This window comes from Seriola aureovittata, chromosome 2 (assembly GCF_021018895.1).
Source record: "Seriola aureovittata isolate HTS-2021-v1 ecotype China chromosome 2, ASM2101889v1, whole genome shotgun sequence".
In the NCBI taxonomy this organism is placed as follows: domain Eukaryota; kingdom Metazoa; phylum Chordata; class Actinopteri; order Carangiformes; family Carangidae; genus Seriola; species Seriola aureovittata.
Window position 1 is genome coordinate 18,698,403 of NC_079365.1, and position 12,969 is coordinate 18,711,371.

At 41.2% G+C, this 12,969-nt stretch overlaps 1 protein-coding gene across 1 annotated transcript in view; it reads right to left on the minus strand.

Annotated features, from left to right (window-relative positions):
- Nucleotides 1-12,969, minus strand: part of trim62.1 (tripartite motif containing 62, tandem duplicate 1) — a 33,407-nt gene that overhangs the window by 12,731 nt on the left and 7,707 nt on the right. The gene's annotated exons all lie outside the window — the stretch shown is intronic.

A 12,969-nucleotide genomic window follows, 5' to 3' on the forward strand; every position in this document is an offset into this window, starting at 1 on the left:
CTCCAGTCAGGAACACACTGGCAGAACCTGCACCATTCAGTCACCTCCAAGTCTCCCCAAGGCAGGAGGGAGGGCTCTGCAGGAGCTGGCTGGGACGGCTACTGTCACGAATGTTTTTTTTTTTTTCCTCCAATGCATTCAGATTTAGGTTTTTGGACAGAAATGGTTCAGCAGATGTACTAACTTCAGTACAGACTTGGATATACAAATGTGCAATGTACAGAACTCTACAGCCCTGCACTTTGCTCATCAGTACTTGGCTGATGATTCATACTAAGCAACTGATGACAAATGATGACAAATAAGCAAGTAGAAAGTTTGAAATTCAGTGTCTTGCTCAAAAACCTGAATCTGTTGATCAGACGTGTTGGTTCTTGAGGAAATTGAAACTGATGGCATTTTGGGGTTTCAGGAGGGTCCCACGGCTCTGTGAGGCTGTATTCAGGTAGATGCTAAAACACCAACTTGCTCAGAATAGTGACGCTAATATTCTGACATTTAACAGGCATGATATTACCCATTTTAGGTTAGCATGTTAGCATGTGGTGCTACATGAAATGTCAGAGGATCACAAAAGTCAGTGGGTATCATCTTGAAAATTCATCTAAAACTTGTCAGTTAGCGTGCGTTATCCTCTGGGGATCATGAATGACGGAACCAACTGAAATAGTTGTTGAGATAATTTAGTCCAGATTAACCAACTGACACTGCGACGAGACCCATTTTTCTCTGATCCCTACAACTATGCCACTAGTGTAATCAAAAAGGTTTATGCCACCTTTTTTTACATTGATCTTTGATGATAAAATATTATTTTTGAAGTAATAGAAGATAAAGACACAACCAGATGAAAAAAAACTGGGTAATAAAGCGTTGTGTGTTGAAGAAGAGTTGTGCAAGTTTAATTTTGAGAGTTTTCCTCAACATCTGCGGGGAATCTGACCTGATTTTTGAACTGGGATAGAGGCACTCCTAAATCACAAACTGATTTCAATACTGTGGCCTCATTTAATCGTTTTATTTGTTATGCTTATGTGTTTGAGCAAAGAAACTATATCAGAGCAAACGAGTGGTATTCTCTGCTGTTTATAGAGAAAAAAAAAAGACCAGCAAGGATGAAATATAACAGACATTTTTCTGTATGAAGATGCATTGCACCATGGACCTGCCCTTTGTCAAACTGATGGATGGTGGATTCTGTTTTAACCCAATCTGAGCGGGAACCACCACTTTATTTATTGAGGCAGAATATTAAAACCTGAACTATCCATCACCATAATCATGACTGGAATTCAACAAAAAAGTTTTGTGAAAAAAAAAAAAAAATAAATAAAAAAAACTGAAAAAATTAACATCAGGGGAAAGAATTCAATTACGCTCCAATGATACCTTTGCCATTTGCCAAAATTTTAAACAAGAAAATGGACGGAAATTAATTATACACAGCGCAGCTCCACATTGAACTAACTATGCATTGGACCAAAGCCTCCTACATACAGTGACCATACATGTGTAAAAATAGCACCATTTCATTTGCTCTGATTCCAGGAGGAAATTAAAAATTGAATCAAATGAAACAACCTGACACAAGCCTCATTTATTTCAAAATTCACTTAAGCCATCCTGCTGCCTGGTCTCTTTGCTAATGTAACCTGTGTGTCACCTTCTCTGTGACCCACAAAGTGTCAGCTCCCGTCAACACCGACCGCAGCAAAAACCCACCAAATGGAGCCATCAGCTTAGTAGGGCTAATAAAAACAAGCATCACTCAGCTACCGGGCTGAAATTAATGCCAGATAAATCTAATAGAATAGGAAAAAAAAATAATAATATAACAATCTAGTCTACAGGGACAAAAAAGGTTAAAGTACCATTCGGAAGGAGATAATAAGCCATGCATCAATTTGTTTCTTGACCTCGATCATTAGCTGCAAAATTAAAAAGGAGCAGTGGGTTGTGTGGGCTGTTGAAGTTGAAGCATGTTTCTTCTCAAGGACAGAAACAGAGGAAAACAATGGTTGGTGCAGAGGGGGAGCGTGACTCTCCATGTTAATGATAGGAGTGCGGCAGGCTCAGCAGGCTCTCCGCCTCATCGCTACACGCTTGTCTGCAGCAGGTCAAAGGCCGCTCCCACACACTGAGATAGACCAACACTGACAGACTGGCAGAGGAAACATGCTCCTCCACACTTCTGCTTTCGCATCGTCTGATTGACCGGTCAGAGAAGGGCAATGTTAACTGTTGCTGCCGTCACACCAACAGACGGATGCATCGGCATGAACCCAATCGTCTCTGAACACCCAAAGTCCTCTACAGAACGTTTCTTTCAATTAACTAAATGTTAAATTCACACTGTCTCAGAGTTTTGCATCATCCTCTGCACTAGCACTTGTCGCTAACATATGCTAAACACATTGGAGAACATGTGTACGTTGAGTTGAATTTAAGCAGGCAAAGCTGCATTTTAGAAACAGCAAAAATCAGCCTTGGTGGAATCATCTTCATACACTTCAATCCCCTGAACCTCCTCCATAACATGCAATTACATAATCCTCTTTAATCTTCCTTGAAGCAAAAACCGTCCTTTGAGCATCCTACAGCTGGAGATTTCCTGTAATGACTTTCCTAGCAAAAACTGGAGAGAAAAGACACAGCTGTGGTGTCCATCACCACTCATATGGACAAGAAATTGAATCTGAATTAGATGTAATTTACACTCATCTGGAGGAAAAAGTGTGCATTATGGCGAGCAGACCATCATTAAGTGACAAAACAAAAGCAAGTCCTGCAGGTGGATGAATGCTGGTACAGGCAGAGACTGTGACAGGGAAATTTGTGTGTGTGCAAGCAGTATGTTAGTGTGTGTTTTTGTTTTGTATGTGGAGGCGTCTCTCTCCTGTCCATCACATCTGGCCAACACAAGTCTGACATGACATTTCCCCAGGTCGTAAAGTTGCAGGAAATTGGGGGAGGGGGGGGGGTTGTCACGGCTTTGGGATTATAAATCTAAAACTCATTTCATTCTGCTGTCATTTCCTTCCTCTTCCAGCATTCTTGGGTAGATATATACTATATATAAATGAATAAAATAATAGGCTACAAGTTCCTTCGAAAGTGTGTACAAGGCTTCACATTCCTCAAACTTTCCTTACAGCTGTGAGCTTGATTATATTCAGCAGCTCGTTCAGGATTTAAAGAGCGTTACTGGCTTCAAACTGCCAGCGCCGATGAGGAGGCGAACAAAACAACATGCAGCAGTGTCACAGCATGAATAATAAAAAGCCTACAGGATGGAGAACTTCCTCTCGCACACAGACATGAATAGCTTCCAGTGATTTCATTCAAACTGATGACAGGAAAAAAATAAACAGAGAAAACTTGCAACTCATCTTCTTACTGGAAGACGCACCGAATGCGGAGCCAATATGCTACTTAGACTTACAATTGCAGTGGGATCCCTTTCATCGGTTTATCATTAAGCAGAGAACGCAAACCCCAGCAGAGCCCACAATAACTCAATGTACTGCAAGTGATTTTCACAGGGACAGTCTGGCATAACCTTCATGGAGCTGAGGGTGTAATTCTGTAATGCAGATAACAGGGTGAGTAAATAAGACGCCAGCCAATAACACAGCAGTGAACACACTGCAGCTGTTACAGTCAGCCAGTAAGCTTTACAGGCTTGTTGTGATTTAGCATAGACCAGGTCTGAAATATATGTCCCACGCCGAGAAGTCGCTCACGCCAAGGTACAGCGTCAAATGGGCAACAACATACCATGATGCAATACCACCTGCAAGTACATGCACACATTATACACTCACAGCCATTAACTCTGCATTAAGTGAATTTTCCTCATCGTCAATAGATATTTGATTTTATAAAGGAATTTAAAAAACTAAAATACTGCTAAAGATATCTGCTGATTGTGAGCTCTAAGAAAAATCTCCCCGTCCGTATGTGAGCAGCATGTAGCCTTTCTAGTATATAAATAAACACATTGTGTTCAATTAAGTGCTGCATGACTTGTTTAGTAATTGGGGCCATACAGTGATGATGGTGCAGGATGACATCACCAAAATTGTCCAATCAGTGAGCTGCTTGTCTGTCTATATGATCTCATGCTTAGAGCTCTTGGTCTACTTGTAATAAGCATGCATGTATTAAGTGAGATGAATACAGCATTGCCACTCAGCCTCGCTGCTGATTCGTCCTAGATTTTGTACAATAACCCTGAGGTCCAAAAAGCATTTTACCCATGGACAAACAGGAAAGAAAACTGTTGACAGGATGCATCAAATTGCGAACATGGTCAGTTAAAACTCTTTCCCAAAGCCTTTATTTGCGTGACATCATCCCAGTGTAAAGTCTTTGGGCAGGGTGCATGCACTATTCTATTCTTGGCTCATGTAACAGGTGAGAGTTTTTCAGTGGGCGCCGTTTGAGTCCAGTATCCAGTTCCTTTAATATGACCATGGTAATAAGTCACTGTGAACATTAATTAAACCTTTTTTTTTTTTTTGTTGGACCAGACCAACAGGAAGGAAATAATACATTTTGTGAAACAGCAAAAAGAAACATGAAAAATCGCTTATGTCATTAGTAGATTCAGCTGAAAGTAACAGAACATAATGGTAAGACACAAAACAGAGGAAGGAGCCAGGATAAATAATCTGCTCGTAAAGGAAGAGTAAGTGCTGCGTTTTCTAATTGGGATACAGAAGCCAGGAGTAAGAAAAAATACACGAACAAAACCAACAGCGCACAGCGCAGACCATCTCATCAGCAGGTTGTCCTGGTGAAACATGAAGACAAGTGACTAGCCTGTATGCTGTCTCCTCTTCACAGTGCAGAGACCCTTTCGCAGCACTCAATGCCAAACCGAGTGCAGCCTGAAGACACTGACACAGGCTGCGGAGAACGAGCTAACAGCAGACCTCGTCAAGCAAACAGCCACTACTGATGTCACAACCACAGAAATACTCGCTGTGATGTGAGCTTTCGTGTTGGGAGGTGCAGGATTTTAAATATATTTTGTCGTCTCGGGCGTACTGGTCTTACAAGCGTGCCAGTCAGGACAATATCAAAAATGCAGACCAGTGAAATCAGGGAATACAACACACTGTAAGCATGCAGCCTTTCTAAATGTTTCTTAGTTCGTTCTTCGGTCATCATTTTCATGGATAAGCCAATGCAGGCTGATTTATTTGAGCTGTGTGCAATGTCACGATAAACCGTGGGCCAAAGGATTTGAGGCCAGTCATGAATATGTTTCACCTGTCTGTGTGGTGTGATGGCTGCCAGCCCCTCTGGCCCTGGGGCGGCAGCCAAAACAAAAACTTGTGAAACGAAACAAAAAGCAGAGCAACAAAAATGCTGTCTCAGGCTGCAAACCCTGGTGTATTTTGTTCCAAGACATCAAATTGAGCTCAAGCTGTGCCTTACATCCCAAAGCTTTGTTTCCTCTGGCATCAGCAGAGTGTGCAGCCTCTCCAGAGGGACGAGTGCGTCCCTGACGCCGGAGCTCAGCCAGCAGAGCAGGCGCAGGCTGAGCTGACTGAGCATCTCTGGCTCAGAAAGCTGGAGGACAGAGACAGCAGTGTGTACTACATCTGTCCTAGTGAGACGGGCAGCGTGAGACGAGAGCAGACTGTAAAAGGCGTGGGTATGCGTACATCTACTACACAGGACTAGTGCTGTCAAACTCTCAGCTCTAAATATCAGTAAGCATCTCACATGCCAGTGAAGCCCATTCACTCCTCAGTTACAATTCAGGTCTTATTTTTGGCAAATTATAGATGATGTAGTCCTTTTTAAAGTCTTTACAGCTGCAGCACTCACAAAAATCCATCTTCCATTGCAGTTTCAGCACATTTCTGATGCTCATTCCTTGACGGATGAAACAGATCTACTGTGACTGATCCCAGGTCTGAGTATGAACTCACAAGTGACCCCCACATCCACGACTTCTACTCCATAGGAAACATTTGCTGAAAGCAGTGGGGATGAGTGGAAGCGCTAATGCTGGCAGCCTCCTCCAGTCCTCTGAATATAGGACACGTCATGTAAATGATGAATGCTCAGAGGCTGCTGCTCCACTTCCTGGAGTGAGGAAGGGCACAGAGTATGCAAATGTAACACCCCAAACATGAAGAGCTACGGAAAAAAAAACAAAAAAACACTGCATGTCAGTTTTAATCATTTTTATCCTTAAAATTAAAAAGTTATATGATGTTTGAATTGCTGTCAAAGGTCTACAGAGTCTACACACTAGGCTGAGGGAGCAGTGAGAACAAAGTTTGTTGTACTACTGAGGCAGCAAAGTGGGTGGATGTCTGAGGGTTTAAAGAAAGACAAGCAGGTCTCAGAGCCATCAGTGTTAGGTTAGATAATCTACACAGCGTAGGACAAGCCATTTAAGAGGAACACAGGGTTTGTTGTTGGCACTAGAGTGGAAATCTGAGCAGAGTTGAGCGATAAGAGCAGGCCTGCTGCTTGTATAAAATCACCAGCTTGACAGAAGCTACTTAGCTTCCCCTTCAGTCCGGAGCAGAACTAGCTTCTACACAGCTATACATTTCACAACTGAGGTTGGAGATGTATTTTACAGACAGTCCGCTTAAATGCTTACCTTGCCTGATGTGAAATTTCAGAATGTTATCACTACAGTTTCAACCAGTTTCAACCCGTCTCTGAAGAGTTATCGATCAACCCTGTCAAGAGCAAGAGGCTAATCTTGGGGAGGGCTGTACATCATGTCAACAGGCAACCGATAAAAGAAAGAAGAAAACACTAACATTCAAAAAACGTTCTTCCTTTTAAGCCTGCGAGATTACATAGTATCCAGAAACAAACCACAAGCTTCACCCGTGAATCACTGACGTCTGTAATCATTTTCAAACGGAGGGATTGTTAGTAAAACTGGTTTAAGCTATGTTTGGAAGCTCCACCTGATTGTGCAGCAACCACAATTAAACTTTTCAGGGTTTAATATTGTTGTGAGTCAAAGTGAAACCAGACAAAGTGACATTTGCAATAACTTTGGAACAGAGTCTCTCAGCAGTAAATAGTGTTTTTCATACCATATGTTTGGTTAAAGATGGTAATTAAAAAAGTATCTAATGTAATATAAACATTTATCTAATGTTTCTAGGTTTCGCGGGGTAAACACCTTGGCTAGAGCAGAGGTGATTCGATGAGTGAGTCGAGGGCCCATGTTGAGATCAGATTCCTATTTCCCTCCTGCTCTGATTCAAAGTGTCGAAGGACAAGCTGTGTTGCTGTAAAACCCCCAAGGGAAATATGATTTGTGGTCTTGACTTGACAGAAGACTGAAAGGTGTAGAAGGCAGAAGTGACACCAAAAAGATGGAGAAATATTACCTTAGAAGAGAGTGTTGGTGAATTTTGTGGATATTTTATTGATCCCATTGATGGAACTATAAACCTTGGGCAGCAGGCTGCAGCAATTATCACCTCACAGCACGGAGATACTGGGTTTGAAACTGTCGGCCTTTCTGTGTGGAGATGGCATGTTCACCTTAAACCTGTGTGGGTTGAGTTTTTGTTTCCTCCCACAGTCCAAAGACATGCAGGCTAGGTTAACTGTTGAGACTAAATTGCTTATTTATTTTGGTGAATATGGATGGTTGTCTTTATGTCAGCCCTGTGACCGACTAATGATCTCTCCAGCGTGTACCCCGCCTCTGCAAAGGATAATTGGGTGTAGCTAATGAATGAACGGACACAACCAAGCTTTTTTTTTTTTAAATCCATAAGGTTTCAAATTCTAATAGCAAATCCTGTAGTAGATCTGTCTTACAGAAGATGGAAAATAAAGAGCATTTCTATTTGAATTGCTTTGCTTCCAGTAATTAGATTTTTACTGTCACTTCGACTACAACTTCCACTGTTTCAGCATTTAAACTATTTCAGATGTTTCACCTGCAGAATTTCAGTGGTGAGCACAATACCTGAATTTACTTAAATTAATCCTTTTCTAGCTTGCAAATAAAGGGGTCATTAGTCAGACTGGTTTAAACAGCTAAAATTGGAAGCTCCACCTGGCCCTGCAGAAACCAAACACACAGAAACCAAACTCAAATCAAGGCATAACAACGTGGCTCTGTAGAACTGCATTTCCTACAAACACTATTATCTCTTCTGTGCCGCAGAGCGACTTCATTCTGTCGACACACAGGGTAAACACACCCTGAAAATGACCCTTGGATATGTCTGACTGCCAGCAGATTTTCACTACCACCAAATAGGAGCTCATGTCATCTTTTAGCAAAAGCTTCCTAGGATTAGTCAAACCTCTAATAGTCAGCATGTTGTTAATGTAAAACCATGTAGTATGTGTCAGGCGCACAAATCACCTTGTGAAAAAACATGATGTGGTTGCATGCCAGCCAGCGCCACACGGCAGGGATAACAAACAGATTTGTTTGCTTCTACTTCGTCTTAGCGGCAGCGGTGCAGCTGGAAGCTATTCTGTTGTAGCTGTTGTGTATGCACTAGGCAGCTCTATCTGACCAAATAAAGTGTGCGTCTGCTTCTCTTTCACTCAGTCCCCTGACATCAAATAAATATTTGGGATGTATGCCTCTTTTGTCATTTCACACTGTAAAATAACAGACTGTTTCTGCAGACGCTGGCAGTACAGTTCTATGAATTATAAGTATAGCCTCCAGTCAGGTCTGCATGTTATTAAATCCCCTGATGACTTCCAATAATCTACATTTTGTAGCCTGGATCATCACATTAAAAAACAAACTTCAGGCACTGTTCAAGCACAAAGCAGGAGAAACACATCTGTTCAAAACTAATATGTCTTGTTTGTACGGTATCGACCGTTTTCAACCCACACAGGTCTTTGTCAGGCTTCTAAAACTTAAACTGAATATCATTAAGATCAAAAGCACGCCATGTGCGTGTAGTCCTAATCATAGGGACGTTGAGACCATCTAGAGAAACATCGCACTGAGCAAACAAAACACTGAAAATAAAGTGAATTATTAATCAGTGCACTAAAGTAACTGTTTCACTTGCAAAAAGCCAGACAATGCAATTTCCTATTGCCTTCATTGGGCTCCCGAAAAAGCTTTTCTGTCCATATTCTCAGCCAAAGGTTTATGCACTACTGTAATGGACAATGGTCACTTTAAGAAAGATAAAACTGCTTTCTTTTTTTTTGCAATTCAACAAATAGCTCATGGGAACTGTAGTTTAGGTAGCTGTAGTTGTTGCATGTTTCTCCATTTAATACCCAATATCATTTTTCCCTTTTTCTTTTTTTTAGGTCTTCAGAATCAGAATACTTTATTGATCCCCAGGAGAAAATTAGATTGAGTTACAGTTGCTCCTCAGAAAAGAATAGAGAATATGAAGTAGGTTATAAAGATAAAAAATAAACATATGCATATAAAGATAAATATATACATACATATAAAAAGGTATGTCCTTATACTATAAAATACAAAAGAAATAAATATGTAGTATGTAGGGATATGAGTTTTAAAATTGCACTTTTGGCTCTGCATATGAAATGTTATACCTCACATCTGGGTGAAGAAATCAACATCCTCTTATGTTTGCTTTAACTGTGACAAACAGTTTTAGTAACATTTCGGTCCATAAGTTAAAACAACAAAACTGTGCTTCAATTCTAGTAAGGAGTCAAACACACACAGGTTTATTCAGCTTGATAAACTCTGTTCAGTTTCCTCCTGCTCTCTGTGATCATATATGCTGTGTTCAATGCAGCCAAATTCACAATTTTGTTGTTCTCATTTACATATTTTTCTGTTTCTGTTGTCAGACCGCCGAGTGAGCAGTAATTCCTACGAGATTTGTTCACTCTGCAGACTGTTTTCAGCTCAGTTTTTCAAGATGTCAGAAACATCAGCTTAGTGTGCACAAAAGTACAAAATGAAGAGAAAACAATGCTTTTTCAGTTTCTGCTGGCACAGTGTGGATGCAGACTGAGAGACGAGTCAGAAAACATTCCCAACCACGTCTACATACCTCTTTTAAAGTCGTAATGTCTTTTTCATGAAACAGCATCTTTTTTTTTTTTTTAAACTTCTTTTTTTTGCATAACTTGTAAACCAAAAAAAACAATCGACTTTGTATTTTGATACAGGAGGTTTTTTCTGTCACTTCAATATATGAGACTCCTGATTAAAACTGTAATACCTTTCACAGCCCTCTAAACTATGCAGCAGTTTACACTTTTGATGCTTGCTTGTTTTACAGCTGCAGTTAGTGTGAGTCACAGTGGATAAGAGCGTCTGCTAAAAACCTAAACTGTAACAGCTGCTAGAGCAGGAAACCTCTGTTAATGTGCAGTCTGAGAGCAACGATGAAGAGAGGAGGCAGGGTACGGAGAGCTGGCCTCTCCCCACTGATTAGCCTGACCCTAGATGAATGCTAAATGCATTATGGGAAATAAACAAACTCTAAGAATACCTGGCCAGAGAAACTTGATTTGTCCACAATTTAAACTGCAGTTAATGTGTTTAAATTGTTATTAAGGAAACAATTATTACACAGACCAAACAAGGCAATGATGCAATACTTACCATTAAGAAAGCTGCATTTGCCAGCGCTGCTATGTCATTACAGTTTTACTGACTTTCATCGGGTGTTTACTATTCAACAGATAATTACAGAAGGCCATTATTTAATCACATCCCTGATTTTCTCACACGCCTAAGAATTACACAAATGTTTTACAAAGAATTGTTGATTAATATAACACCATTTTCCTAGTCCCACAGATAAAATCAGACTGAGACTGAGCATGTGAGAGATTTCCCAGCACCTGCCTATCAATCATCTGTCCCTGTGCACCTCGGCTGTGGTGAGAGCCACAGGTTTCTAGGTAACATCAAATATAGCTTGACTTTCTTATTTAAAGAGGAGGTGGCATTAACATGTAAACATCTTTGCAACCGGCTCGCTCAGAGAGGGCAGTCAGATCTGGCTGATCGGAAGCTGTAAATGAGGACTACTATCGGCAGCACGTCTAATTAAATCATCTGCAGCAAATCACAGACACAGGGAATTACAGGAGATTATGGCCCAGTCCGGCCCTGCGCGGACCCCCGAGAACAATGGCCTGTAATCTGTCTTAATTCTCCAGCTAATCAAGCAATGCAGGGCTCAGAGTCTAATGGCTAACGGCGGTGGGGTACAGCACATCCACCCAAAAATCAAACCAACACAGACAAAACTAAAAGGCAAAGAAGACTGAATATGAACTGCTCTGCGCTCCGATTACTCAGCACTCATGGATTTTTTTAACATTTACCAAGATCTGCAATTGTCTCTGCCTAAAAGCCATCTTCCTCAACCTCTCATTTCACATTCAGCACTTTTGACAGGGTATTCTACCTCTGAGGCAGCTGAAGAAAGAGTAACCCTTTATACAGCATTCCTCTGCCTGGTCTTTTTTTTTTTCCCCTCTCTCATTTAATGTGTTTTATAGCGGTGTCACTGGTGTGCAAGCTACTCTCCTTGATGATCTGCCTCACATTAGGGAGGCCAGGGCTCAGCATTAAGCCTCACTTTAAGCCGCAAAACTTTAAGGACAGCACTTCCCCTTTCATTCACTGAGATGACCAGCAAATCTCTCCTCACCAGTGATCCGTCCTCTCCCTTCTCTGACCTGCCAGACCAGTCACAGCTTGCACATATCATTCCTGTGACCTGCAGGTTTTAACTAGCTGACAGGTACCTGTCCAACTACTGATGTCATACAACAGGTACAATGCATTCAGTTATAATGAATCATCACAATGCAGTCATGTGGGGGGAGTTGGTGTCATTTCCACAGAAAAGGAAATACACCTCTACACGTCAATGTTGCTGAGCAAATATACAGTCAGTTTCAGGTTTATTCTACAGCTCTTTGAGTCTACTGCAGTGTAGTACAACAGCCCTGCAGTAAGTCCTTACTGAGAGTGATAATGTTCAGAAGAGAACAGTTCAATTATGGATTCAATTAAATGGTCATTTTGGAGGCTGGTTTCAACATAAAGTAAGCATTATAACCCTCATGAACGTGGGATGTATTGCAGGGCTGTTGCATTAGACTGCATTAGTTTTAGCTAGCTGTTCCTGATAAAATGGCAATCAAGAGTATATCTTTAACAATGTTGAGGAGGGTCTACTTGTGGCAGTCTTTGCTGAACACTTGTTGTAAAACCGTTTACATGTTTTCTGTTTTCGTTGTAGAAGTTTGAGCCTGACTCTGTCGCGCGAGCAGTAGCCTGGCTGAAGAAGTGCATTTCAGAAGTGCACCAGTCAACAAGCAATTCTGCTCATTTGCTCTTTATTAATCACACGAAGAGCTGATCTTTATAATAACCTCATGAATTTATATCGGAGAACATTTATGTGTTCCTGGATAAGCGGGGCATCTTTTCTTATGCAACAATGAAGTTAAAAGAACCGTGTCTTTGTGTGATGATCTGCCCAGGAGGGGCTTCTCTCCTGCCAGTGTGTGTGTGTGTGTGTGTGTGTGTGTGTGTGTGTGTGTGTGTGTGTGTGTGTGTGTGTGTGTGTGTGTGTGTGTGTGTGTGTGTGTGTGTATATATATATATATATATATATGTGTGTGTATGTGTGTGGTTTCCTGGTCTCTATGCATCTTACAGCATGTAGCTGTTAAACAGGTCTAAAATGAGCCATTTTTACTTGCTAGCAAACATGTGAGAAATTGCAAATCCAACTCATCTGTGCCGAAGGCCTACATAAACATATCTAATGCATAACAGATGTACAGACATCTGACTCACTCAAGTGTAAGCCAAAGTAATCATCTAAACAAGACAAAATGTTACGTGTGATGGACGCAGCAGCAGCTCTTCTTTCTCCAATCATTGTAGCCGTTTATCTGCTAATTTACCAACAGCATGGGCTGAAGTGAGCATGCACCCTGCCCCAAGCATCATCAGCTGTATCA